General features: G+C 54.9%; 1 protein-coding gene across 10 annotated transcripts in view; it reads right to left on the bottom strand.

The window, feature by feature from the left end:
• Nucleotides 1-24,977, bottom strand: part of CACNA1E (calcium voltage-gated channel subunit alpha1 E) — a 385,669-nt gene that overhangs the window by 329,654 nt on the left and 31,038 nt on the right. Inside the window, exon 2 of one of the 10 annotated variants that reach the window (XM_089311234.1) lies at nucleotides 10,609-10,719. The exons of the other annotated variants lie outside the window; for them this stretch is intronic. The gene's annotated coding sequence lies outside the window, so the exon portion shown is untranslated. The remainder of the gene's footprint in view (nucleotides 1-10,608; nucleotides 10,720-24,977) is intronic. 10 annotated transcript variants of the gene reach the window in all.

Raw genomic sequence — 24,977 nt, 5'->3', positions numbered from 1 at the left:
CCAGGCTGGGTCCCTATGGAACCATCTGCATTCTCACTGATGTGACACGGTGCCGTGCACAGCCCTCCTGGGGGCAGAGCACACTCACCATGCACAGCCTCTTCTGTCTCCCCTTCGGCTGACAGACACTGTAGGTTTCCCTTCCTGGCCATGACGAGTTACTGCTAAGAACACGCGTGCACAAGTTTCTGTGTGGACACACACTCCAGCTGTCTTGGGTATAACTAGCGGAGAACTGCCGTGTCACAGGGTGACTCCAAGTTTCACATTTTGAAGGCTGGCTGAGACTGTTTTCCATAAAAGGTGCACTAGGGATAGAGTGTGGACAGCCCAAGGGGCTCCCTGCAGCCAGTGGCAGGAAGGCAGCAAAGCTGCAAGATGGATCCCTATGCCGAGAGGACCCAGAAGGACCCCACAGTGAGCTGCGTCCCAGCAGCCCCCAGCCTAGCATGCAACAGAGGCCCCGGCCCCACAAAGCCAGCCACAGCCCTAAGCATTCAGTGACACTGCCATTCCCTCTCCTTCATTATAGAGATCAACTTGAATTACAGAAAACCAAATGAAGTTACATTACTCACACCTAGTGTAGGACACAGATGGCACCCACTGCACAGCGGCAGCCTGGGAAATCCCAGAGACAGCAGCAGGGCAGCTGGTCACTCAGGGCTCTGTGCAAAGCCCAAGGTGGACACGTGGGCAAAGACCTACCGGAGAAGGGCCTTGCAGACCAAGTGGACACGTGGGCAAAGGTCGACCGGAGAAGGGCCTTGCAGACCAAATGGACACGTGGGCAAAGACCAACCGGAGAAGGGCCTTGCAGACCAAGTGGTCACATGGGCAAAGACCTACCACAGAAGGGCCTTGCAGACCAATCTGTTCCAAGCCCACTCACCACACACCACATCGCCACCTCTGCAGCCAAGTGGACCTCCTGTGACCTGCCACATCTGTGACACACGCTCAAGACTCCACGTGTCTGCCACACTGCCCTTGTGCCTTCCTTCTGCCACGCCCCCTGTGAAGGCCAAGCAAAAACGCTGTTCTATTCAGGGAGCCAGCCCCAGGCCTCCAAGGCAGAACCTATCCCACCTTCATACGGGCTCTGCACTTGCACATATCTATCTGCCTCCCTCTTTGGTCCAGACCTGAGCCCCGCAGCTAACGGGCAATGCCTTGCTTAACTGCACCCACGCGCTAGCACCATGGCCAGGGTTCCACAAATACCTGCTGGTGAATTCATCAGGCCAGGCCTCCACCGCACAGGGGCCAAGGGCCAGGAAAAGACTCCTCAGCAACTGGACACCCCAAAGCTTTGCACATGCAAATGTGCAAATACTCAAGTATCCCCAAAACTCCTGTCAGTTCCACAGCTGCTGAGGGCCTGGTAAAATGACGAAAGCAGGAAATGTCACAGGGAGGAATGTGGCTGGCTGCTGAGGGAGAGACATATGGGGAAATGTCATGGGGACAGCCTGTCACCCATGTCCATCTGAGGGACGGCAGCATACAGACGCCTGTGTCACACAGATGTGAAAAATCGGCATCAGCTCTAACACACATCCCATCACCAACACCCGCCCCCAAAACACAACATCCACCTCCAGTCCATCCAGAAAAGCAGATTTTCCCAGAAACCTGCAGGAAGGATAACCCTCCACGTACCCCAATGAGGTCGCTCCCCTAATACCTAAAACAAGCCTCTCCTGCAACCTGGAAAGATTAGGTGTTGGGTGAGAGTTCACCAAATGCTCTCTGAAACACCACCGCGGAAGGCAGAGCCACCACAAGGCCCACGGCCGCGTCTCACAGCAAACCAGAGTTGCGTCTGCAGCCAGCAGCTGGGTCCCATCACCCAGGAAAGTCACCCCAGGGGCCTGCTGTCTCCAGAAACGGCTCCCAAACAAGGCCAAGAGGCCTGGGAAGAAAGCACCTGCTGCAAGCCCAGGAAAGGCTACAGCCAGCAGGGTCCCCTCTCCAACAGAGGCCAGCAGTCCCCTGCTCTCCTGCAGGGATCTCGAGCCCCGGCTGCTCACCTCTCTCCCTCCCTCAACCTTCCCCGGAACACACCCAGCCTCCCAGGCTCAGCAGAAAGACGTCCACCAACAAATCCGAAAGGCCAGGAAGGGCCTCTCCAGAGGAAGCGTGGGCACCTGTTCCCATCCCTGGGGAGAGGCATCATGCTACCCTCATCGTGGCGTCAGAAGTCTGGTTGGAGACCAACCAGGGTGGGCACCAGGGCTCCCTCGGGTCTGAGGACCCATGTTACATGGACAGCAGAGGTCATCCACTGCTTGGAGCAATCCACACAGCTGTGAGGTCTGGAGAGAACCAGAAGCCGCCTTACAATCGCAATTCAACAGTGGTGGCTCAGGTGAGGATGAATTTGCCCCATGTCAGAAACACCAGAGGTGGCCTATAGGGTACTCACCACAGAGCACCATGAAACACGGGAAGTCCCACATACACAACCTCACCACCTCACACCCACATGGGAAACCCTGTCTACACAGCCTCACACCAACCCTGACACACGAGAAACCCTGTCTACACAGCCTCACACCAACCACACTGACACATGGGAAACTGTCTACACAGCCTCACCCCAACCCTGACACATGGGAAGCCCTGTCTACACAGCCTCACACCAACCACACTGAGACATGGGAAATCCTGTCTACACAGCCTCACCTCAACCCTGATACATGGGAAATCCTGTCTATACAGCCTCACATCAACCACCCTGACTGATACCCAGGAAACCCTGTCTACACAGCCTCACACCAACCACCCTGACACATGGAAAACCCCGTCTACACAGCCTCACACCCACCCTGACACATGGAAAACCCCGTCTACACAGCCTGACACCCACCCTGACACATGGAAAACCCCATCTACACAGCCCCACATCCACCCTGACACATGGGAAACCCTGTCTACACAGGCTCATCCCAACCACCCTGACACATGGGAAACCCTGTCTACACAGCCTCACACCAACCCTGACACAGAAAACCCTGTCTACACAGGCTCACCCCAACCACCCTGATGTCGCTCCTCCTCTTCATGGAGGAACGACACAGGACCCTGCGCTGTTCTTTTGTCTGCTCGGCCCTCCCCGGGTTTGCTGCTGGTTCTTCCCAGGTTGGCTACCGACCCTTCCACCTCCGTGGAAGGGCGGTTCCCCCTGCCACTTTCCCCACTTCCGCGGGGGAGCGGCACACCACCGGCCGGCTCTCTCGGGGGCTGCACAGGTGTTCCTTCAGGTAGATGTTCCTGGTGCATGTTGTCTCTCTCCTCCTTTATAGTCCTCTTCCACCAATCCCAACTCTGATACCCACACGCCGAGTACGCTGCTCTCCTCCAATCAGGAGCAGGTCCTACAGTTTATTGGTTGAACTGGAGGCAGCTGTGTAGAAGCTGTTTCCTCCTCTCCCAGCGCCATATTGTGGGAGAGCAGATGTATAGAATAAGTCTTAATTCCAGTAACAGTCTAGTCCGAGTTGCTCCCAGTTGCTCCCCACACCCTGACACACGGGAAACTCTGTCTACACAGCCTCACATCCACTCTGACACATGGGAAATCCCGTCTACACAGCCTCACACCAACCACATTGTTACATGGGCAGTCTCCTCCTCAAGTTCTCACCACCAGCCAACCATCACTGCGCTCACACAGGATACCTGGCCACACCCAGCTCTCAAAGATAAGGTATAAATAATGACTGGTATAGGAAGGGAAGTGTGTTCACTTCAGAGTGGGAACCCAGAGCAGGGAGGGTTGGGCCAGCTCTGCCCCCTGAGGACATCTGAGCACAGCACTGGTCAGGTGCTACTATTCCTGGCACCAGCTTTGAGGGAAGGAAGCAGCCTGGCCCTAGAGACTTGCCCCTGTCTGATCAGCAAGCCACTGGGTCACCCCCAGAGCAAGAGGAGGGGCCCCTCGCCAGCAGCAGGCAGGGCGAAGCCCCAGGAGGCAGTGTCCTGAGCTGATACCTGAGAGAGGGCAGCGCCAGCCACCAGCACACACTCAGGAGTTGCTGGCCCAGGTGCTGCTTCTGCACCCCCTGGTTGATTCCTCTCTGCTGTCAGGGTTGCATTTAGAACTCGTCCCAGGGCCAAGAAGACAGAGCTCCTACCAGGTCTAGGAGGAAGGGACAGGGTGAGGAAACTCTCCAGCTGTGGGGCAGCAGGAGCCACTGTGGTGCAACCAGCACAGCCCAAGAGCCAGGCTTGGTCTGGAACAGCCTCCACCCAGAGTGCCCTGCCACACGGCTCCTGCACAGGAGCTGGGGACAGAGCAGTTCCGCCACAGCTTTGGCCCGCGGGGCCCAACCACCCCACAAAGCACAGCTGGCTCCTCTGCAAAGGCAAGAGTGCACACGCCCACCTCCTGGGGCAGCAGGGGCAGCCAGAGGGTCTCAGCCCACTTCTCACGAGAAACGCCCACAAGCCCCCAGCTTGGACTGCCTATCCACACAAGTGCTTCCTGGTTCCTGAAAAGTGGGGTGGTGTCTCGTCAAAGCAGAGGGGGTGCAGAGCCCCGCACACCCTGCAACCCCACAGAGCTCTGCAGACAGCAGCATAGCAGTGGGCATGGCTCAGGCCAGGAGACCAGGACAGGTGCCCCAGTGGGGCTGAGGAAAAGGTGAGGAGAGGGCAAGGAAGCCCAGGCCATGGACACCGCCCAGGGCTGCACAGCAATGCCTTAAAGACAGGCCCAGCTCCGGGGCTTTGGCTCTGGTGGCAGAGGTACAGCCCGGCTGTCTGATTGCCACACCTGGCACTGCCCTCTCCCCAGTCGGCTCCACATCAATGACAGCCCTGGGGGCAAAGCCTTCTTAAACCAGGGCTCTGGGTGCCACTCCATCCTCAGGGACAGGAGCATCCCCTGGCAGAGGCACCTATGGCCACCCATGGTCAAGCCCAGTGCAGCGCCTGCAGCACGCCTCCCGGAACAAGCTCATCTACTCTGTGGCTAGGCCACCTCCTCCATGCTGTGTGTGCAGGGGCTCCTGGAGCAGGGGTCAGCAGGCCCTGCCTGGGCTCGGGCCATCCTCCACCTCTGCTCAGCTCAACATGGCAAGAGCTCCTGCCTTCACTGCTTAAGAGATGAGGCTTGTCCAAGAGGCGCCTCATGGAGGGAGGTATGGGGCTGAAAAATCTCTCTGGCTGTCCTCAGGCAAAACTTCATCCTCCTGTCAAGTCCTCCTCTGGAGCTGCTGTTGCATGGAGACTGGAGAGGCACGGCCAAACCACACCAACTTTCTACCCTTTCTGGACCCAGGAAGTCTGCACAGTACAGCCTCTTCTTGACGGGGTGGTCATCCGTGGGCCCCCAGCCACGCAAGCCTACTCAGCCCTAGGTCTCCACCAGCAGGGAGTCTCTGGGCAGTCTGACCTGTACAAGAGTGAACCTCCCACCACCAAGCTTTTCAGAGCACTCAGAGGATACAACAGGAGATTCTGCCAGCCCTCTCCTCCCTCTGCACACTGGAGATCCTGCTCAGCTCTCCTCTCTCTGCACAATGGGGACCCTCCTCAGCTCTCTTCTCTCTCTCTGCACACTGGGGACCCTGCTCAGTCCCCTCCTCTCTCTCTCTGCACACTGGGGACCCTCCTCAGCTCTCCTCTCTCTCTGAACACTGGGGATCCTCCTCAGTCCTCTCTCTCTCTCTCTCTCTCCCTCCCTCCCTTCCTCTCCTCTCCCTCCCTCCCTCCCTCCCTCTCTCTCTCTCTGCACACTGGGGACCCTCCTCAGCTCTCTCCTCTCTCTCTGCACACTGGGGATTCCACTCAGTTCTCTCGATCTCATTCATTCTCTCTCTCTCTCTCTCTCTCCCCCCCTCCTCTCCTCTCCTCTCCTCTCCTCTCCTCTCCTCTCCTCTCCCCTCCCCTCCCCTCTCCCTCCCTCCCTCTCTCTCTCTCTCTCTGCACACTGGGGACCCTCCTCAGCTCTCCTCTCTCTCTGCACACTGGGGATTCTGCTCAGTCCTCTCTCTCCCTCCCTCCCTCCTTCCCCTCCCCTCCCCTCCCCTTCTCTCTCTCTCTCTCTCTCTCTCTCTCTCTCTCTCTCCACACTGGGGACCTTCCTCAGCTCTCTTCTCTCTCTCTCTCTGCACACTGGGGATTTCACTCAGTCCTCTCTCAATCTCTCCCTCTTCTCTCCTTCCCTTCTCCCCCTCCTCCTCCCCCTCTCCCTCCACTTGGGGACCCTCCTCAGCTCTTCTCCCTCTCTCTCTGCACACTGGGGATCCTGCTCAGTCCTCCTCTCCCCACCGCCTCTCTCTTTCTCTCTTCCCCTCCCCCTGAACATGCCTGACCCCTGGGACACACTCAGCACATACCTATTTCACTTATTATTCATTGCACAACTATGCATCAGTGCCTACTACACAACAAGCTGTATTACTACAGACTCTCACTTTATACAGACAGTCCTCTGCCTTTAGCCCCTCTGACAGACACACATTAAACTGAACCAGACATAGGCAAAGAAAACCCCATCGAGGGTACCACAGTAGTCGACCGGTACTCAGGAACTGTTCACCTAACAGCTCTGAAAATCCTCCATTTCAATAACCATAACAAGACAGACACTCCTTGGGGAGCTGCAGACATGGAGGTAGGATGTCCCCACAACACACCCAGAGCCTGGAGTCCATGTGCTCCCCATCCCAGATCCTGGCCAGGCACTCTGGTCCACAGGGCTGCCCGAAGCCTCAGCACTTCCACCTCATTCGACCCTCCAGGACCTGCGGGCCTCACGCCCTCTGCTTTCTAAAGCAGATAAGGCCTGTGCTGGTACCACCTTATCTCCCTCCATCCCCAGCACCACATTTGCAGCCCCTCTGTGGATCTGTGATGCTCTTTCCAGTGCCCCTCCACAGGTGGTGCCACTGTCCCAGCCACTCCCGAGTGGCCTTTCAGACCCCAGAGCAGGCAGGACACCCTTCAGAAACCCACGTTGACTCTGGGGAGGGACCCCAAGCCTCTGATGGACCAACACTGGGCCCAAAGTACTGGACTGTGGCTACCACTGACTGTTCCCCCAGCAGACAGAGGACCAGGGCCAGGTCTGTGCCACACCTGGTTTCCTAAGCCTGCCCACAGGAAGCCCCAGTGATGCTTGCTGGACATGTAAAAGAAGGCCCAACAGGACCCCAAAGGTTGACATCCACACGTCCTCCAGGTTAGTAGAGGAAGACACTGGTGTATCGGAGCCAAGAGCCAGCCATGGTGTACACTGGCCACAATGCCTACCAGGACACAGAGTGGCCCAGCCAACAACAGCGGCCAGCACAGCCTGATGCAAGTCCCAACACTGCTCTGAGTGGGGCGCTGAGGGACAACCTCCTGCCTGGGACAGCCCACCTGCCCTCTCCCCACCAGCCTCCCAACCTGACCCAGCCCCAGGAGCTCAAAGTCAGGGGTGCAACACCCAGGCCTGGTGAGAGGTGCGTGGATTTCACTCCCCGATCCCTTTCTTTCCTGCTCACCAGCAGCAGAGAAGGCAGTGGAGAGAGACCAATGTGCTAATTATTCAGGTGCCTTCCTTCTCCTGTTAATTCCCAGCCTCAGAAGTAGCAGAGAGAATGCATCTCTGGATGGATGGATGCAGGCAGGAGGCCGTGCTGCTCCCTGGCAGGGCTAGGAGGCAGAGTCCTTTTGCTCCTCACCTGATCCTGCCCTTGCCCCGTGGTCAGCTGCAGTCCGCCACAGCCACCCCCCGCAACCCACACTCCCCCCAACCCCACTCCCACACTCCCCAACCCTCCGTGTGCCTTCTGCACCTCGTCAGTGGATTTTCACTGCAATCACAGGGAGCTGACGCAGCAGAAAGGCCCCGGGCTGGCTTGGACCACCTCGAAATTATCCCAGGACTGGCAGGTCTGAGATGCCAAGAAAACTTAAAATTATGGGTGCTCTGGCATTACTGGGCCTGGGCAGATGCTGTGCACAGACACCGCCCTCCCTGTCACCTCCTCCCCCTCTTTATGGTCTCGCCCACAAGGGTTGGACCACGTCATGCTTGGGGCCCAAAACATTCCTGCCAGGGCAGAAGAGAAGCAGGCAGACCATGGCTGAGTGGGGGACATGATTAGGGTCACCCTGCGGGGCCTGACTGCAATGGGGGAGGCAGGGAGCCCTCACATGCATCCCAGGAGGCAGAGTCCAGGGGGCCAGCAGGGAGAGCTTCCTCCAAGAGCCTCTGGAGCATGCCAGCCCTGCCGAGCCCTTGGTTCCAGACTCCAGAGCTGTGACGGATCAAACTCTGCTGCTCCCACCCAGAGTCCTCAGTGATCTGTTTCTGCGGCCACAGGAGACCAACACAGTGTCCACGTCATCTCCACAGCAGAAACCTGGGGCAGTTTCCTCAGCCTTGAAGAGTCCAGGGTGTCACCACCCTCCGCACCTGCCCAAGCCCCGCTCAGGGGCCTGACCACTTCAAGTGGCTGCAGGGTCCTCCCCTGTGGGGCTACGTCCCTGTGCTGCTGTCCCCACGTCCAGGCTGCTCTGCTGTCTGGGCTCTGCCCTTCCAGGGCCCCTCCCTCAGGTCCCCTGCACATCACCCCACAGAGCCCCTTCCCCCTTGACCTCCCTCTGCCAGCCCCCTTCATGTGCACCTTTCCTGACTGTGTGTGTTTGCTGGCTTACTTGTTTTTGAAACACACTTTCAGTTGCCTGCCTCCCATGTGAGGGGCCTACATCCTCAGCACAGCACAATCCTGGTAAACGGCAGGCGCTTACCAAATACTTGGTTGGTTAATCGGTGAGCCCCTTAATTACAGAGCTGGAGGCAATCTGGGGTGAAGTTGTGGGGGAGTGGGTGTGGCTTTGAGCAGCCAGGGCCCCAGGCAGTGGGGGGAATGCCCCTTGGGGGGTGCTGTCCAGGGTAACGTTGACACAGAGGTGTGGGGACCCCTGAGTCTCAGCCAAGTGAACCAGGAGCACAGGGCCATCAGATACCCGAGGCACCCCAGCCTGGGTGACAAGGACAAAGGAGAGGGCAGGAGCAGAACCAAGAAGGAGACAGGAGCAGGGCTCCTGCGTGGCCTCTGTGCCTGCTGCCACGGCTTAGGTCTCAAGGGCTCTGGAGGTGAGTGACAACAGGTCAGGGGGCTCTGACAAAGTGAAAATGGAGACAGGGCTGCCTGGACAATTAAACCGTTAATTCAGGCTCCAGTCTGCCTGAGAGCAGCGGGCTACTCAGAGAGCCAGTGCCTCCCAGGCACTCTCATGGGCAGAGCCCCGTTCCTCTAGGTCCCCACCTGTCACACTTGGGGACACGTGGAGGGAGCAGGGCCGGGAGTGGAGGCTTCCGTGTCTCTTGGAAGTCAGATATGGGTCTGAAAGCCAAGAACAGGCCCAGAAGCAGGAGCACAGATGGGCAGCTGCTTGTCAGGGTCCCCATTGCGGGGAGGCAGGAGTAGGGCAGCAATCAAAGTTTTCCAGCTTCATTCCAGCACACGTTTCCGGCCGCCTCATTCACAACACCTATACATGCCTGCACAGGCATGTTCGTATGTGTGCACAGATGTGTGTGCACGTACACCTGTGCACACCTTGGTCCCTCCCCACAGGCCATCTCCTCCCTGCCCCCCTCCGGTCCTCCCACCTTCACGGTCTCGTCCTGCACTTCCTGGGGACCTGCTCTTTGGGCTCCTCCTGCACCTGAAGCTTCCAACATGACTCAGCCCCCAATTCCACCCGGTCTCCCTGGGGGAGGGCAGTCTCACCCCATCTTCCCTACAAGACTGGGGCTGCACGAGGAGCCCTCCCAGAGGTGCCCTGCCCTAACCCTAGCACACACACGGGCCACACCGATTGCTCCTTGGCAAGTGACGGCTCCACTTCAGGGTTGGCCAACTTCACAGTGCCCTGTGTCTCCGTCCCCACCCAAAACACAACATCAGCTCCAACCAGGGCCAGGGATTTTCTTCAACTTTCCTGGGTCGCCTCACAGCAGCTCCTCCCTGATCCTCCCAGAGGTCCCCAAAGCACCCCAAAGACTCCAGTGTCTGTGGAACCCAGATTGCATCACACAACCGTGGCTGTGGGTAAACAGGACAGAGAGCTCAGTGCTGGGACCTGGGTTCCAGTCCAGCCACACCACTGGTCCCCCCGTGCTCCTTCCCCCAGGCACTCTGGACTCAAAAACTGAGGACAAACAGTCAGCCAAGGCTGACTGCCCTGTGCTTCTCCGTGGTCTCCAGGCCAGCAGAGTGCTGGAAGCAGAAGTGGCCTCAGGGTCAGGAAGAAGAGCTGCACTTTCTCTAGAAGCCTCGAGATCCCCGTGAAGGGAGGGGCAGGAGCTCGGGGAGGCCTCTGTGTGTGGCTGCTCTGTCACCTGACAATGCACCATGTCCACCTCACACTGATGGGCAGCCGGGCCGTTTCCAGGTTGCTAAGAACAGTTGGATATGCGTCTCTCAGAACAGTCGTAAAAATGGGTGTGAACACAGCAGTCCTCTGCTGAACACTCCAGAATCTTCCTAACAGCCCACCACAGCTCACATGGCCCTGGCCTGCTCCCCTCCCTCTGCCTCTGCCTGGCTCATGGCATCCTGGCCAGCCCCTGCCCTGGAATGTGCCAGCTGCACCTACCTCAGGGCCTTCTGGCGTGCTCTTGCCCAGATCCTGGCACAGGTAGCGCCTCCTTGCCTGTCACTCAGGTCTCAGGTCAACAGTCTCCTCCTCAGACAGCTCCCTGATCACCTAGTTAAGAAGAGGCCCTGGTCATGTGGTCATGTGCTGAAGTTCTGGGTCCTTCATGCACTCCTCACAGGAGTGGCCACCAGCCTGCACACCCAGTTGCAGGGGAGTGTGCTGTGGCATCTCCAGGGGAGGTGACCAGGGACCGGTCTAGTGGCCGCTGGCAGAGAGGGCAGAGCAGAGACCTACGAATGCTTCTGAGAACTAAGCCCAGGAAGGGAGGTGAGAGCAGGCAGGACTGGCCTCTGAGAAGCCGAGGTGGCAGTGGAGACGACTCAGCCTGCCGCCTGCTCATGACCTCCCCTTCCCACGCACTGCCTGGTCAACACCAGACTCAGGGCGGCAGGTCCAGGACATGGAGTGGGAAGGCCAGACGGGGCAGCAGCCCTGGGAGGTGGACAGGACTACGGCCTCCAGGAGGAAACGGCCGTGACTCCCAGAGTCTGCACTAGAGGGGAGAGGCCTGAGCTCCGTCCCAGGGACCAGAACCTGTGCTGCAGCCTTCGGAGGCTCCTTGCTCCAGCTTCAAACTAGAAGCAAGCGAGTGCCCTCCTGATCACCACCTCTGGGTACGGAAAGACTCCCACGGGGCCGCGTGCCAGAGTCCTGCAGACCAGTGCAGGAAGCCACAAAGGCCTAAAACACTCAGCAAACCCCACCGGGCTGCAGCGGGCGGCTGTGTCCGGAGGAGCTTCTCCTTCCGGCCCAGGTCGGGGGACCAAGTCACCACAGGCACAGGGAGCTCTCTTGGGACTCCTGTGGAGACCGTGGTCCTGACGGCAGCTGAGGGAAGCAGAGCAGGAACTCAGGAGGACCCTGACAGGGAAGACACCCAGGCAGATGTGAAATCCCATGGTCGAGGGCAGAGAAAGAGTAAATTCCCAGTCCCAAAGCCAAGTGCAGGAAACAGACGTGCGCTCCACAGTGTGGCCAGCAAACAGGGGGAGCCAGGCAGAACAAAATGCAACAAACAAACAAACAAACAAAAAAAAAAAAAACAGGAAAATCTGAAGATGAAATTCATGAAAGACTGGCCCACCCATATTAAGGACATTATAAAACTCCATTCACCGGGGCTGTTGCTCTGGCCCAGCGGGTTAAAACCGCAGCCTGCAGTGCTGGCATCCCATATGGGCACCGGTTTGAGTCCTGGCTAATCCCTCTTCTGATTCAGCTCTCTGCTAGGCCTGGGAAAACAGAAGATGGCCCAAGTCCTTGGGCCCCAGACCCACATGGGAGACCTGGAAGAAGCTCCTGGCTCCTGGCTTCGGATCAGCTCAGCTCTGGCCGTTGCGGTCAACTGGGGAGTGAACCAGCAGATGGAAGACCTCTCTCTCTCTCTCTCTGACTCTACCTCTATCTGTAATTCCACCTTTCAAATAAATAAAATAAATCTTAAAAAAAAAAAAAAACTGCACTCACCAAAACACATCCTAAAGAGGGAGTTTGGCACAGCAGTTAAGCCACCACTTGGGATGCCCACATCCCATGTTGGAAAGCCTAGGTTCAAGTCCCAGCTCTGCTTTCCATTCCAGCTCCCTATAATGCACACTCTGGGAATAGCAGGTGATGGCTCAAGTACCTGGGCCCTTGCCTCCCACCTGAGACACCTGAATGGAGCTCCTGGCTCCTGGCTTCAGCCTGGCCAAGCCCTGACTGATCTAGGCATCCGGTGAATAAACCAATAGATGAAAAATATCTCTCTGCCTTTCAAATAAATATTTTTTAAAAAGTATAATTTTTATAGCTGCGAAGGCCTTTGTAAGCATGGTATAAAACCAAAACACATTAATAAAAGACTGACACATGGAACCGTGTAAACATTTTCATAAAACATAAACAACTTCCAAAGGCAAACTAAAAATTGGGAACACACTTCCTGCATTTCTACTACAAGGATTTTCCTTTTTTTTTTTTTTTTTTAAGATTTATTTATTTGAGAGGCTGAGGGAAAGAGAGAGAAGGAGAGATCTTTTATCTGTGGTTCACTCCCCAGTGGTCACAATGGCAGGGGCTGGTCCAATCTGAAGCCTGAAGCCAGAAGCCAGGTGCTTCTTCCGGGTCTCCCACGTGGGTGCAGGGGCCCAAGTACTGGGTCATCTTCTACTGCCTTCCCAGGCCATAAACAGAAAGCCGGATCAGAAGAGAAGCCGGGACAAGAACCAGTGCCCATATGTGATGCTGGTGCCACAGGCGGAGGCTTAACCTACTATGCCATAGCACTAGCCCCGGGATTAACATTCTTAATATTTTTTAAAAAATTCTGTAAATTACTCAGAAAATGTGCAAATATAAACAATTCACAGGAAAGGAATTACGCATGGCTCTTTATCTGAAAAGATGCTCAACCTCACAATAAGAGAAACACACATTCAAACTAGGAGAGAATATTTTCACCTCTTAGTCCAGGGCCAAGCCATCTGTGAGCTGAGCCCACTGGCGAGGGCATGAGGACACAGGTTCTATGCTGGTGGATGTGGCTGGTGCAGTTCCCAGGGAAGTTGGAAGGGGGGGCTATGCTGAAAAACCTAAAACTTAACCTTTAGTGAGACAGCCCTGCTTCCTTCACACAGCCTTGCACGTGTGCACATGACACGTATGTACCTATTCATTAAAGTACTGATATAGACATTTGTTTAAAAAAAAAAACTGCACGCCCATCAGGAAGGGAGGCACCAGAAAAACAGGGATGGTCCCAGGCTTTAAAAATGGAGGCAGAGTGCAGAGCCCCAGTTCAGAGGAGCCCAGGGTGGATCCTGGTGTGACAACAGGAGAGCAGCCATCAGTGGGTGCTACTGCACACCGTGAGCCTCTGTGCATTATAATTTTATTTATGCATCGGAAATGCAGAGATGCACAAGCAAGTGGTAACAGCAGCACCACTGCCAGTGATGCCAACAGTGCAACTAGGGAGATTGTTGAGTAAAGAGAACTGGAAACTTAATAAACTAAACAGAACTAAAAATGTTGCTGAAAGAAATTACAGAAGGCACAACTCATGTCTATAGATTGAAAGACAGACTATTTTTAAGACTGCAATACCACTAAAAGTCATCTATAAAAACAATGCAATCCCCCATAGAAACTACAATTGCATTTTTCACACAAATAGAAAAATCAGTCCTAAAATTCACATGGAAATGTAAGGGCCTCAGAACAGTCAAAACAATCTTTAACAACAAGTAAAGATGGAGATCCTCTAACATTCCTGATCTCAAAATTACTACAAAACTGCACTCATCAAAACAGCATGGTATTGGCATAAAAACAGACATACACACAAATGGAAGACTAAAGAGCTCAGAAATGTACCCAGGCTTTTATGGTCAATGGCTTTGAACAACCGGGTCTCTCCAAAGAATGGTATCAAGAGACCTGGACATCCAAATGCAAAGAAACAAAAAACAAAACAAAACAAAATAGGGGCTGGTGCTGTGGTGTAGCAGGCTAAGCCAGCGCGGCATCCCAGCTGCTCTGCTTCCAATCCAGCTCCCTGCTATGGCCTGGGAAAGCAGCAGAAGGTGGCCCAAGTCTTTGGGCCCCTGCATCCACATGGGAGACCCAGATGAGCTCCTGGCTCCTGGCTTCAGCCTGGCCCACCCCTGGCTGTTGTGGCCATTTGGGGAGTGAATCAGTGGACAGAAGATCACGGGCTCTGTCTCTCCTCTCTCTTTCTCTCAGTAATTCTATCAAATAAATATTTTTTAAAAGGATGAAAAAAAAAAACAGCTGGGCCCTGACCTAACACGAAATTAAAAAAAAAAAAACTCAAAATGTATCAATAACATAACTAAAAGAGCTAAAACTATAAATACTTAGAAGAAGACAGAAAGAGAAAGCTTCATGACACTAGACAACGATTTCTTAGATATGACACCAAAAGCACAGGCAACAAAAGAAAAACCAAACTGGACTTCATTAAAATGAAAAACTTCTGTGCACCAAATGATACCATCAACCAAGTGGCAAGGCAACCTACAGAATGGGAGGAAGTATTTGCCAGCTGTGTACCTGAGAAAAGCCTGATATCCAGATTTTGTGGAGAACTCCTGAAACCCAACAACAAAGGCCAGCCCAGTTAAGAAATGGGCAAAGGACTTGAATAGACATTTCTCCACGAAGACACACAAATGGCCAATAAGCACATGAAAACACACCGGCACCACCAGCTGCTAGGGAGTGGGAATCGGAGTCATGGTGAAATCCCACTTCATATCCATCAGGATGAAATAAAATCAACAAATGTTGGCCAGACAGTGGAGGAATTAGTACCTTTGCATACTGCTGGTGGGAATAGACAGTAGTGTCACAGTTCCTCAAAGTGAACCTGGAGTCACAGTGTGATGCACCAGTTCCTCCTCTGGGGGAATTCCTAGAAGAATGAAAAGCAGAGACCCACAGGCACTCCCACACTCACAGCAGCGGCACTGAACACAGCCAGAGAGTGGAGGCACCTGGCCACCGGCCATGAACACACAAAGCATGGATCATCAGCCAGCCCTAAGAAGGAGGGAGGTCCTGACACCAACAGGGACTCCAGGGGCCCCCAAAAGGACAGGAAGAAACATCAATGGGAGCACTGAGGGAGGAGGAGGAAGAACCCCATACAAGGTGGTCCTCAGGTGCAGCTGCCTGCGCCCACCATGAACCTGTCTCAGCACACTAACTTCCCCCCCTCTGCGTTGGGCCATGGCTGACTGGTTCTCTGTCAAACCAATCACATTCAGGCTCTGACCACTCCCTGGTTCATGCAGAATATCTCATTAGCATACACCTTGACCAATCAGGCAACTGAGCCAGGTAGTCCTGCAGGGCAGTGTCTCCCGGCAACGCGCCCACTGTGGCGAGGTTTCTCTGCCTCTTTCAATAAACACCCCTTGCGTTGCTCCCTTCTTCCATGTCTGTGTGCCTTGTCATGCCTGTGAGACAAAGAATCTGGCGGAGGAAAAGCTGTAGCACAGGAGACAGCAACACTGCTGGACAGACCTGGTGGAGCAGAGAAGCTGTGACCCTAGGGTTTGCAGCCCTTGACAAACCCAGCAGAGGAGAAGGCGTGACCCCGGAGGAGAGGCTGCAACACAGAGATGCGACCCGGAGCTGTGTGGGTGCTGAGGAATCCAGCACCGCAGAGTCTGCACATTTCTCGAGGAGGGGACACAGACCTGAGCAACTGGAGCCACAGGTTCCTTCTGCCACTACTTCTGCTACACCAATACCGACTAACTCCTGCCACAAAACATGGCACACGTGGACGAAACTCGAGAACACCAAGAGAAGGAAAGGGCAGACTTTAGTGCGGTGACTAAGATGCCCCTGGGGACGTCCACATTCCATATCGGAGTGCCTGGGGTCAAGCCCTGGCTCCACCGCTGATTCCAGCTTCCTGCTAACGTACACCCTGAGGCAGCAGGTGATGGGCCAGGTGGCAGACCTAGGTGGAGTTTCTGGCTCCTGGTTTTGGCCTGGCATAGCCCTGGCTGTTACAGGCATTTGGGGAGTGAACCACAGAATGGGAAATCTGTGTGTGTGTGTGTGTGTGTGTGTGTGTGTGAGAGTGTGTGTGTGTGTGTGACTCTGCCTTTCAAATAAAAATTTTTAACAACAGGAAAAAACTACTCAGTAATACATTTAACCAAAGAGTGAAAGATCTGTACACTGGAAACCATAAAATAGGTTGATAAAGTTCTCTCTGTTGTCCACATTTCAAATAAATAAATAATTTAAAACACAAATAAATGGGAAAATACTCTGTTTCTAGAAAGGAAGAATTAATTCTATCAAAACATCCACACTACCCAAGCAACCTACAGCTTCACTGTAACCCCGCCAGAATCCAATGGCATTTTCCACACTAACAGCAAATACTGAACTTTGGAGCCAGTAAAACCCCAAATACCAAAGAAATCTTAAAAAACAAAGTTGGAGGCAGGGGATGGCAAGTCCTGATATCAGACTGTACGAATTTGCAGCCATTAGAGAGAGCAATGTGGTACCAGCGTAAAAACAGACAGAAGTAACGAGTATACATGGTGGACCCATCCTCAGTGAGGCCAGCAAGAATGCAGATGGGAGAGCTGGCCTCTCCTTGAGCGGTGGGGCTGCATCAGAAAACACTGCACAGCCGAGGAGCACTAAGGAAACGAGCAGAGCTGCACACCATGCATGGAGGACACACAGGGGCTCACACAACTGAACAGCAGAAACCCAGCTCTTAAAAGGGCAAAGGATCTGAGGATCCATCTCCCAAAGCTGCCTCACACATGTCAGCAGTGCACACAAAGGCAAACACACACCAGAACCCCAGAGAGGGACCACCTCATACCTGCTAGGGTGGCCATCGCCGGAGGCAAGAGGTCGGCGAGGGTGTGGGAACACAGGGTGGTGCAAAACAGGAGGAGGTCGTCAAAATTACAGTCAAATGCCCACAAGGCCCAGCGATTCCCCAAAGGAAACACAATCGGCATGTGGGAGAGACTGTGCTGTCACATGTTCACTGCGTGACACACAGAGACACATCACGTCAGAGACACGTGCACTGCCATGTTCACTGCTGCATACACACGGAGAGACATCAAGTCAGAGACACGTGCACTGCCACGTTCACTGCTGTATGAGGCATAGAAAGAAAACAGGGCCAGCGCCATGGCTCACTAGGCTAATTCTCTGCCTGCGGCGCCGGCACACCAGGTTCTAATCCCGGTCGGGGTGCCGGATTCTGTCCTGGTTGCCCCTCTTCCAGTCCAGCTCTCTGCTTTGGCCAGGGAGTGCAGTGGAGGATGGCCCAAGTGCTTGGGCCCTGCACCCGCATGGGAGACCAGGAGAAGCACCTGGCTCCTGGCTTCAGATCAGCGCGATGTGCCGGTTGCAGCGCACTGGCCTTGGCGGCCATTGGAGGGTGAACCAACGGCAAAGGAAGACCTTTCTCCCTGTCTCTCTCTCTCACTGTCCACTCTGCCTGTCAAAAAAATAAAAATTAAAAAAATTAAAAAAAAAAAAAAAAACAAAGAAAACAGGAAGACAAGCTTGGAGTCACTCAATAAGTGTGTGGACGGATACAGCGATGCGTGCTGGAGGGAACATTGCCCAGCCTTCACAGGTGATGCCGGCACTGAGATGACATGGAGGGACTAGGGCCACACTGCACTGAGACAGGCCAGACAGAGAGAGAATACTGCAGGGTCCCACCTCTGCGTCTCCATGTGGTCTGAGTCAAATGCACAGAGACAGATGGCAGAATGGCGGTCACGGGCAGGCCAGAAGGCAGCCTACAACCCCACAATGCAGCTACACACAGCAGAGTGAATGCAGAGGTCTGAGGCCGCCATGGGCTGGTGGTCTGTGGGCCCCTCAGATGTAGGTAGAATGTCCTGTGGCTGGAAAGCTGTTCCAGACTGACTGGCATCTCCCCCACTAGCAGCTGCTTGTGCTGCACGTGTGACCTTGCAGCTCTAAACCTCACCTCCAGGGTGGGTGCAATCTTTCACCAGAGCTGGCAGGCGAAGGGGCTGGGCCCCTGGGGAGAGTCGGACTGGCTCCAGGAGACCCTGGATCTCTTGTGTGATGGTATGGCTTTAAATCACACCTCCAGAGTGGTTGCAGTCACTCACCAGAGCCAGCCAAAGAGGGGGCTGAGCCCTTAAGGAGATGGACAGTCTCCAGGAGACCCCACTATCTCCATGAGCCCCAAGCCAATCAACATACGTATGTGAAACCTTTGTCCAATGGGCACCCCAACAGGATGACCAATGAACAGACAGTAATGCCTTAAAAGCCTGGGACACTTCCTGAAAGCCAGCGTCCAGCTCGGGCACTCTGCCTGCTCTCCTCTCAGGCCAGATGCTTTTCTGTCACTTGTCAATCAAATAAAAGTTTCTTTTCTAATTAAAGTTTCTGCCTCTTTGCAAATTGTTTCCCAGCTTTTTATTTCCATACTGAGCTGAGGAAAAGAACCCACAGCACTCGCTCCTGCAGCCGCCCTCCCCTCAGAGACGGGTAACAAGGTCTTCGTGCCTCACTGTGTTGTAACTGAAGTTTTGCTAAGAGTAGATTTTTAAGTGCTTCTTATCACAGAAAATTAACGACGTGTGTTGAAGAATCCAGGCATTAACGTGACAAGCACGCATCATTTCTTTACGCAGGCATAGACCCAGGCATAACATTGCAACCTTAAGTGCATGAGTACAAAAACTTTAATAAAACGCAAATAAATTTGGCCGGCGCCGCGGCTCATTAGGCTAATCCTCTGCCTGCAGCACCAGCACCCCAGGTTCCAGTCCCGGTTGGGGCACCGGATTTGTCCCGGTTGCCCCTCTTCCAGTCCAGCTCTCTGCTGTGGCCTGGGAATGCAGTGGAGGATGGTCCAGGTCCTTGGGCCCTGCACCCGCATGGGAGACCAGGAAGAAGCACTTGGCTCCTGGCTTTGGATCAGCGCAACGCGCTGGCCGTTACGTGCCAGCTGTGGTGGCGGCCACTTGGGGGCTGAACCAACGGAAAAAGGAAGACCTTTCTCTCTGTCTCTCTTTCTCTCTCACTGTCTAACTCTGCCTGTCAAGAGTTAAAGAAATTTAACACTTCAGATTTTAACCAAAAAAAAAAAAAATCAGACATTGTGCTAAGTGAAATAAGGACAAAGATGGTCAGAATCCTTCTATCACACATGATGGGGCAGGGTGGGCAGTGAGTGGTCAACAGGGACCACAATCTCGAGGCGGATGTGGGGAGGGCTGCACACCAGCGTGAGAGTACTGAGAAACGGCCACCATGGGGGCTACACTGACACCTGCTTCCCCCAGGAAGGACCGAGAAACGGCCACCGTGGGGGCTGCACTGGCACCTGCTTCCCCCCAGGAAGGTAGCAGAAAGAAAGACACCTACGTAACTGCAGAGACGACTGCACCTGAGCCAGAGGGGGAACTGGACATTGCCAAGGCTGGCTTTCCTCATGCACCGCCCGGGCCAGCCTGGAGCAGGGCCCGTCACTCACAGGCGCATACTCCGAGGCTGCTTCAGAACTGGGGCTGCTGAGCACCTGCTGCCCCAGGGTGAAGAAACCTGGTCACCAGGACCTTCACTGATTGTCTTCACTCCGGCCGGCTCACAGGCATCCTTCTAAGAACAGGAGGTCAGGCTGAAGGTCCCAGGTCAGCCAGTGATTAGACCTGTCTAGAAATGCATGGGTTGGTCGGCGCCACGGCTCATTAGGCTAATCCCCCGCCTGCAGCACCAGCACCCCGGGTTCTAGTCCCAGTCGAGGTGCTGGATTCTGTCCTGGTTGCTCCTCTTCCAGTCCAGCTCTCTGCTGTGGCCTGGGAAGGCAGTGCAGGATGGCCCAAGTGCTTGGGCCCTGCACCCGCATGGGAGACCAGGAGGAAGTACCTGGCTCCTGGCTTTGGATCGGAGCGGCCCGCCAGTCGCAGAGCACCGGCCATAGCAGCCATTTGGGGGGTAAACCAATGGAAGGTAGACCTTTCTCTCTGTCTGTCTCTCTCTCTCACTATCTAACTCTGCCTGTCATACTCCTAGAGGGCAGCACGCCAGCCCAGGTGACAGCACACGGCCAGGCTGGTGCCACGGAGAACGACAGGTGTGTCCTGTGGAGGCAGCCAGCAGGGTTTGCTGACAGAGGGCAGGGGGCATGTGGGGAAGGGCGGCTGTCAAGATTCCACTAAGATGGTTTTCCCTGTGCTGTGGGGACGACGCAGATGTCATCACCGAGAGTGGACAGAGGAAGGGGCAGGTCTGTGGGAAAACCAAGAACTCACATTAGATGGGTAAATTGGGAAATAGCTGGGCAATCAGACGGACAGTGGAAAGGTTCCCGGAGGCAGCCAGGCGACAGCAGTGTATTCAGAAGCGCTCAGGTGGTTTTTAAACCAAAGCCCAAGATGAGTGACAAAAAGGGGCTGGGGTCTGAGGGCTGACATCCGGGGACTCCCAGGCTCCTAGGCTGGTGGAGCACCAAGGCAGAGGGCACGTTCTGAAATCCGGACAAAGAACGCACCTCTAGCAAGTGGAGGTGACAGTCAGCCCATTGCTGACAGGTCAAGGGTCTCAATACAGAAGTGGACAGGCGACCACTGACTGGCAACAGGAAGTCCACTGAGCACCTTACAGGACACAATCCAGGCAGGGTCACAGGCTGTGACCTTGGGTTATGTCACCCCTCCTGTTACCATCCGTGCCTGTTCTTCTTGCTGGCACTCACTGTCCGGCCCTTCACAGGGAACACTGCCAGCCCTGGCCCGGGGGCGGAGCCTCAGTGGTGGTGCCACAGGAAGAGACAAGCAGGTGCATGTCCCCCTGCACAAGGGCATGACACGCCTAGGAAGTCATCTACCAACAATGAAAACCAAACCTGACTCAGGGGACCCAAGGGCCAGTATACGGGAAATGCAGGGAACAAAAGTGTTCAATACCACAAAGGGCTCCAACAGCAAAATCCAGAATGTGCAAAAATCCTCAGAAAAAGCAACATTTTTCCAACAGATAAACCAAAGGCCAAAAACAAAATGGCAGGGGAGGGGTGAGCCCGAGGTTGAGAGGAGCACACTGCAGCCAGTGAGCTGTGCAGGCCCCACACGATTCCCGTTCAAACCCACCGGCTGCAGGAGAGGCACGCAGCAGGGGAGCAGGGCACCACGATGTATTTGAAGATAATAAGAAATTACTGTTAATTCAGGGAAGTGTGAAAATGCTATTGTGGTTGTTTTTTAAGACCATTATCATTTAGAGGCTGGCTTAAGTATTTCTGGACAGAACTGTGAAGTGACTAGGGAGGCGGTGCGGGGAGAGTTGGGTGGAAAACCTGGCTATGAGTCGGGGAGCACTGAGGCTGGCAGGGGGCCTGGAGCTCCCTGTGCCCTTCTCTTCACTCCACTGTGTGTTTGAAAATTTCCACCACAAAAAGTCCATGCAGAGAGGAGAGAATAAAGGGAGACTCTGGAGTTGCACAGAGAAGAGTGACTGCAGAAGGGCAAACAGAGACCCTGGCCGGCCAGGCCTCCACAGTCTGAAGCCTCCCAGAAGACACCTGGCTTCCTCAGCCCTCCGACTTTGAGCCTCAGGAGCGGGGAGTCTCTGCTGCAGGAGTCCCGGGCACAGGCACCCAGGAGCAGCAGGGCTGAGGCCAGGGGAGGGCATCAGGAGGAAAGGCCCAGACCTGGTGCGAACACACCCTGCTGCGATGCAGGAGCCGTGGGAGGGCTCAGGGTGGAAAGGCCCTGCCTGGGCCCTGGACCTCCAGACACGGCAGTGGTCAGGCCTCCCTGTGCACACCCTCCATGCAGGCTGAGCCAGGCAGCATGGCTCTCGGGGCTTGCTCTTTATTTATGCTGTGCACTCTGCCAGTTGAGTCCCGGGCTTTGGCCAGCTAGAGTTCTGAGGGGTTCCATGGACTACAAAGGTTAGGGCCACTGTCCCCGGAGTTTGGGAATAACTGGATTCAGAGGAGGTCTCCTTCAAATGTCAGCTTGCGCTCCCTCCCCCTGCACAGAAGGCTGCTCTTGGGTCGCTGACAGCCAGAACTGGGAAGCAGGTGTTTAGCCTTCGGGTCAGATACATCCCACATCACAGTGCTGGGTTCAACCCAGCTCTGGCTTCTGACTACAGCTTCCCACTGACGCAGACCCTGGGAGGCAGTGGTGATGGCTCAAGTGACTGGGGTCCTGCCACCACGTGGCAGACGTGGATGGAATTCCTGGTTCCTGGATTCTGCCCTGACTTAGCCCTGAGTTGTGGGCGGGAGGGGAATGAACTAGCAGATGGGAGTTCTCTGTCTCTCACTCTCTCTCACACACACACTGTCTCCACCTCTCAAATAAATAAATTAAAAAAAAAAAACCAAGAGTTAAAATCTGCCACCACAGGCTGATAGCAGCACAGGTCTCAGAACAGTGGACCTGTAGGAGCAATGCCACAGAGCTGCCACTGCACAGTCCGCGGCTCCTGCCGATGTGCAACTGGGATTTTTAACTAAAATGTATTGTCCTAATGGTTCGAGCAGCAATCCCCAAGCCCCCATGACTACACCCCCAGGGCCTGGCAAGTGACCTCCACGTGTGGGCATTGTATAGCATCTAGCATGTTTCACTGGACCCCACCACAGGCTGGTGACTCAGCAAACAGGGTGGGCTGCAGGCAATGCTGACAGCGTCTGCTCTGCTGGGCCTGCCCCTCTGCCCCTACCCTCCTGCAAGCTCAGGGCCAGGCCCTGTCCTCAAACAAGCCCTGATCGTCCACCACTCAGCCATTACACAAATGCTGACAGGCAGGCACTGTTCCTGCAAACAGGGATGGGGGGGGGGGGGGCCCGGATGGGATACAGGTGCCAGGAGCATGCAGGAAGAACAAGCTGGGTCCCAATACGATTTATCCTCACATCCTCAGAACCAGACTCATCCTGAGCCCCTGACCAGGAAGCGCAAACCCCTTAAGACCCAGACTCACCCACAGCCCTTCAGCCCTTACAGCCACATCCCTCCCCCCCACAGGAGCTGAGCCTCTGCTGTGGGCCTGGTGCAGTTCTGAGTTCGGGGGACACAGACACTGGACACAGGGACTGGGGTGGGTGTTGTAGGAGGTCTAATAGTGGGCCTTCCAGTAGCTGGGCTGGGGTCTCAGCACAGAAGCTGTCCATGAGAACCATGAACCAGCACACCAGGGGGTCACAGTAGGAGAGAAGAGAGAGGGAGGGATGGCACACACCTGTGTAACAAAGAGCTCTGTTCCCAGGGAGGCCAGACAGGCAGGGTTGGGGGTGGGGCCCTTCCTGAAAGCATCTGGCACTCAGCTGGTTCCAGACACACTGAGGAGCCGAGCTCAATGGCATCCCCACCCCCACCTCCACCCCCGTCAACCGGGGCTCTGGCCCTGAAGCTGTAGTCAACAGTACTGAGGCGGAAACCTCACAGTGACAGTGTCTGCAGGCAGGGCCTTTGGGAGGTGACTGGGCTGGACTGTGAGGGTGGAGCCCCATGATTGAACCCTGGTGGCCTCACCAGGGACACGGCACATGCACTCCTTGTCTCCCACCATCGGATGCCCTGCGCCACCTCGGGACTTGGCTAGAACCAATGCCATCCCCAGAGGCTGAGATGATGGAGCCTCTGACCTGGGATCTGAATGGAACCCCAGACCCATGATCTTACAAGCTCTATTTCATCACCATGATGGAAATCCACTAATAGACTAATGCACTCCAGAGCACCGGGCAGAGAAAACTTCAACTTCCTGTCGATTAACAGTGCACAGAGTCAGCAGGAAGTGGGGCTCTGCTTGGACTCTGCCTCTTCAGCTTCACAGCAACACTCTCCACACTCACATCTACACACACACCACACTCCCAAAACCACTCTCACACACACCCCACTCACAACCACACTCACACACACAAGCATACTCACACCCACTCACACACAACCACACACATCACACTCACACATACACACTCATATATCCACTGACACACATCCACACTCAAAATACACACTCTCACCCACATACCACCTACAGAACCACATTTACACTCACACATCCACTCAAATATCCACTCACAACCACTCACACACAACCATACTCACATATACACACCCACATTCACACACCACGCTCTGAAAACCACACTCACATCCACTCACATTCCCATCCACATCACACCTATACACACAACCACATTCACACATCCACACTCATACCACTCTCAAAACCACTCACATACACACTCACACATACACACTCACATACACACACTCAAAACCACACTTACATCCACACTCACACATACACACCCACAGCCACAGTCACAGACCCACATCCACACCCACACTCGCACAACTGCACTCATATCCACATTCACTCACACCCACACTCCCCCACACACTCACAACTACACTCACTTCCACACAAATCCATTCACACTCACACCCATCCACACACACACAACTGCTCTCATATCCACACACTTCCATACTCAAATCCATACTCACAACACTCACACTCATACACTCACAATCACTCACACATGTATACTCACAGACTCACACTGACAACCATTCACACTCACACTCTCACATTCACACCCCAGCGCACCCCAGCCTGCAGTCAGCACAGCACCATCTCTGCCTGCACATGACAGTCTCCTGCAGTCCCTGTGAAGCCAACTGACAAGGACCTTGTTAAGCTGTGGCGGGACACACAAGGCCCCAGGTGCAGGCACGCTGCTACCACAACCAAGGGAGGGAGAGCCAGGGTTTGCCAAAAGCTCC

Source organism: Oryctolagus cuniculus, chromosome 13 (assembly GCF_051225735.1).
Source record: "Oryctolagus cuniculus isolate XC-2025 breed Fujian yellow rabbit chromosome 13, ASM5122573v1, whole genome shotgun sequence".
Lineage (NCBI taxonomy): Eukaryota > Metazoa > Chordata > Mammalia > Lagomorpha > Leporidae > Oryctolagus > Oryctolagus cuniculus.
The sequence above is the reverse complement of the archived record's forward strand: the minus strand, read 5'-3'. Positions and strand labels throughout refer to the sequence as shown.